The sequence below is a fragment of the Pongo abelii genome, chromosome 14, assembly GCF_028885655.2.
Source record: "Pongo abelii isolate AG06213 chromosome 14, NHGRI_mPonAbe1-v2.0_pri, whole genome shotgun sequence".
In the NCBI taxonomy this organism is placed as follows: Eukaryota; Metazoa; Chordata; class Mammalia; order Primates; family Hominidae; genus Pongo; species Pongo abelii.
The window spans coordinates 117,572,648-117,577,538 of NC_071999.2; positions in this window are offsets into that span (position 1 = coordinate 117,572,648).

Genomic DNA, 4,891 nt, shown 5'->3' on the forward strand with positions numbered 1-4,891 from the left:
AAAAAATGCCAGGCATGGTCATGCGTGCCTGTGGCCTCAGCTACTTGGGAGGCTGAGGTGAGAGGATTGCTTGAGCCCTAGGGGCAGAGGTTGCAGTGCGCCGAGATCGCACCACTGCACTCCAGCCTGGGCCACAGAGCCAGACCCTGTCTCAAAAACAAAAATGTGCAGGGGAAGCGAGAACCCTTTAGAAAATAATGTAGGAGAACATCTTCATGACCTGAGAGTTAAGAAAGACTTTTTAACAGGACACACAAAGCTCTGATCACAAAAAAAGATTAATAACTGACTAAAATGAACATAACCAATGATAAACTGCTTAAACCACTGAGAAGATGCAGCCGCGCCATCTTCTCGGTGGCTGAGTAAGAGCACCGCACACCAAGGGCCACACCCAGCCCGTGTAGCAAATCAGTAAGAAAAAGACAATTGAGACAAGGTAAAATATTTGAAAGACATTTCACAAAGAATATCCAAAATGGCCAGTCAACATAAAAGGTCTTTGATCTCATTTATAATCGGGGAAATGCAAGTTAAAGGGAAAAATTATACTATTAAAATACCACTAAAATGATGAATACTGTCAAGTATTTCCAAAGGTGTGGACGCTGTTAGTTGCAGGGTGACTTGGTATAAGCACCTTAGAAAAGAGCCGGGCATCATCTGCCACAGATAGTCCGCTCCCACATGCACTCATTTGCTAGTGCTGCTGCTGTGACCGACTGCATGCCTCACCCAGCATCCCGAGTGTGTCTCTGTCTCTGTGGGTCAGGAGTCAGGGCATGGCAGAGCTGTAGGCCCTGCTTGGGTCCTCCCAGGCTGACATTAAGGTCTCAGAGGGACCAGGTTCTCTGAGCTCGGGGCCTCTTCCAGGCACTCACACAGGTGGCTGGCAGCATTTGCTCCTTGTGATGGAGGGATGGAGGCCCATTTTCTTGCTGCCCATTGGCCAGAGGTTGCTTTTGCTCCTTGGCTGCTAGTCATTCTCTCTGGTTCCTGCCCCCTGGCGCCTCACACACTCCAAAGCCAGCAGGAGAATCTGTGACTTCAGCCAGGACAGAGCTCTGAATTTCATGCCATAATCACAGGAGCCAGGATCACACCAACTTTGCCTTATGATGCAGCCTGATCCTGGGGGTGACCCCGCCCTGGGGGTGACACCTGGGACAGATCCCAGGGGTGACTGCGTCCTAGTCACGAATCCTGGGGGTGACCCCATCCTATTCACTGGTCTTGGGGGTGACCCCATCCTATTCACAGATTCCAGGGGCAACCCCATCCTAGTCATGGACCCCGGGGGCGACCACATCCTAGTCACACGTCCCAGGGGTGAGTCAGTCCTAGTCACGGATCCTAGGGGCAACCCCATCCTATTCACGAACCCCAAGGGTGACCCTGCCCTATTCACAGGTCCTGGGGACAGCCCCATCCTATTCACTGGTCTTGAGGGCAACCCTATCCTAGTCACAGATCCCAGGGGTGACCATGTCCTGTTCACAGATCCTGGGGGTGACCATCCTGATCCTGCCTGGACCTCACAGGGTGGGGGGCAGACACCGGGGGCAGGAATCCTGCAGCATCTTTGAATTCTGCCCACGATACCATGTAGTGTCACTCCTAGGAGTATGCCCCACAGAAGTGACCCAGATAGTTTGAATGGATAAGTGGTAAAAATGTACATCAAACCAAAGCTCTGCTCCTCAATGTGGGTGATGCTCTGAACATAACATTAAATGAAAGAGGCCAGATGTAGAAATAAACTAAATGATTCAGTTTATGTAAAGTTTTTAAAAAAGTTGAACCATAGCATATAGTGATGCAAGCTTAGGTGGCAAAAGTGTAAAGAAAAGAATGTGATTCCCCTAAACACCAGGCTTGCTTTGACCCGGTGGAAAATGCCCTTGGGATGGAGTTTTCCAACTTGGAGAGGTGAGGGGGCATGGCAGACTCAGGGCTCATGGGCCTTCCCTGTGTCACAGGGGGACCTCCCACCCCACAGGGCTGCCACAGTTAGGAACCTTTAAGCTTTTCAAAAAGGCGGGCGCATCTCCAGTGCCGTTCTCTGAGTGAGGAACACGTTGACAGAAATGGGTTGCCCAGCTATGATCAAGGCAGGGGTGGAAAACGGGGGACCTCCTGATGGGAAGTCCCTCCGGGAGGAGCGTCAGCTCCCAGGCCAGGGCTCGCTTTGCCCCTCCATGGCACTGACCTGCTCAAGGCCTCAGCCACCGTGAGTGCTGACTCATGGGAACTTTGATTCTGGGAATCAGGCTGCCAAGGCAAGAGCGTTGCTTTTGTTTACAGATTTGGGGAGTGCTGGGCTCTGGAACTGTGTACATGAGAGCCTCCTGGAGCATCTATGGCCCCAGGGGATATCCACCCCATGCATCCGTGGAAGGGTGGAGAGGACACTGGGGCCCCAGAGGAGCCACACGCATCCGTGGAAGGGTGGAGAGGACACTGGGGCCCCAGAGGAGCCACACGCATCCGTGGAAGGGTGGAGAGGACACTGGGGCCCCAGAGGAGCCACACGCATCCGTGGAAGGGTGGAGAGGACACTGGGGCCCCAGAGGAGCCACACGCATCTGTGGAAGGGTGGAGAGGACCCTGGGGCCCCTCTGGCTGAGACAGCAGAACAGGAAATGGGGAGAACAATCTCAGATTTGGCTTTTTGGTTGTTTTTTGAGACGGAGTCTTACTCTGTTGCCCAGGCTGGAGTGCGGTGGCACGATCTCGGCTCACTGCAACCTCCGCCTCCCAGGTTCAAGCAATTCTCTTGCCTCGGCCTCCCGAGTAGCTGGGACTACAGGCACTCGCCACCACGCCTGACTAATTTTTGTATTTTTAGCAGAGGCGGGGTTTCACCATGTTGGCCAGGCTGATCTCGAACTCCTGACCTCAGATTATCTGCCTGCCTCGGCCTCCCAAAGTGCTGGAATTACAGGTGTGAGATACCACGCCCAGCCCAAACTGAGATTTGAATTTAATTTTATTTCTTTGGGCCTCGGCTTGCAAAAGCAGGGAGATTTAACTTGCAGACATTCTTTCCCAAAAGTTCATCAAGAAAGAGTTCATATTAGGATGTGTGGTGTCTGCGTGTTGATAACACTGCATCATCAGAACGTGAGTCTGCCTGAGTTGTCACATCCTTGTAGTTAGAAAGGGCCCCCACACACATGCCAAATATCCTATATTTGCCCCTAAGAATGAAAATGGGTTACTCTTGTTCCCTGGTGTGTCTCATGGTTTTTGTTGAATACTGGACACTTTACATCAACTCTGGATTCCAGAGGGCAGTTATTGGAGTTTTGTTTATTAAATAACATGTCTGGATGAAATCTGTGATGTCTGCTCCCCGTCAGTGTGGGGCACGCATGTCGGCACTCAATTTTTGCTGGGGGTGGAGAGGGGATTGTTTTAATTCTGAGTTTTGGTGGGTTTTGGTCTTTGCAAGATTGAGCTGGAGACTGGGCTGAGGCTTGGTTGGAGCTGGTGCTCCCTAGACAGCATGGCCTCCACTCTGCTAGGGCCCTGTGGGTGGTCTGGGAGCTCATGCACCTCTTCCTCCAGCTCTCTGAGTGTGCCCTCTGGGCATGTCCCAGCAGCACCTGGCCAGGGAGGCAGGCTTGGGCCCTCCAGTGCACCTGCCTGCGGCCTCCCCTAGCCCCTCCTCCCTGGCCCCACCCTGCTGAGTCCTGCAGGGCCCCGTGCTTCACCAGCCCCGCTTTTGGACACCCCGCACGGAAGCACCCCCAGTGGAGAGCTGGGCTCCACTGTGTTTCCACCCCTCAGAGTCCTCGGCTGTGCTGTCTTCTCTTCAGTGCCTAGAAGCAAGAACCATGCTCCTTCCCAGGGTGGCCCCAGCAAAGCCCCGCAGACTGCATGGCCTAAACTGCAGAAATGTGTCATCTCCTGGCCTGGAGCCCAGGGCCCAAGCTCAGGGTGTCGGCGGGGATGGCTCCCTCTGAGGCTGTGCAGGAGAATCCGCCCAGGCCTCTCCTGCAGCTCCTTGGTTCACTGCCGTCTTTGGGGTTCCTTGGCCTGTAGACGCCTCAGCCCTCTGCACCCTGTGAGGCTGGCCCAAATCACCCCCTTCATAAGGACACCAGTCACATGGGATTGGGGTTCCACCATCTGACCTCACCTTAATGCAGCACATCTGCAAGACCCTCTTTCTAGACAAGGCCACACTGAGGTACAGGGGTCAAAGTTCCAGCATATTTTTGTGGGGGCATACATAACCAAAACACCAGCCTCATACATTTGCCCAATTTTACAGCCGAGTTCTCCTGGAAGAAGAACCTGATGCCAGCCATCTGTCAAGGAAGATGGGAAGTAACAGTGCAGGCTCAGTAAGTATCTGTTGGATGAATAAAGGAAATTGGGGATGACATCCTACAACCTGAGGAAGGCATGGAGCACGCACATGCCTCCCGCCACCCACACCACCCTCTGCTGCCTCGTGGAGCCCCCGCTGTCGCCCTGAGGCTGTCGCATGTGCAGCTCCTCAGATGCTTCCTGGAAGGAGCTCTGTGCACTGTGGGCTGTGCCGTTGCTGCAAGATGGTGGCGTTTCCTGGCACTTCTGAGTTAGAAAGTGCCAGTTATTTCCAATGTTTTCCAGACATTGCTGGAATTCCACGAGCAAAGGGCAAGGGCCAGGGAGTGTGACGCTGGGCACGGGCGTCAAAAAGTGCTTTCCACAGTGGCTGAGAACAGAGTGAAACCAGTGCTGCTGCACGCACAGGATCCTGTGAGGCCCCTCGCTTTTCCCTTTTCCAAACACTGGATGCAAATCGTCTGGGCTCTGCCTGGGCTGAAATTGATGCTGTTTTAATTTCTTTCTTACTGTATGAGTCTGTTTCACACTGCTATAGATACTACCTGAGACT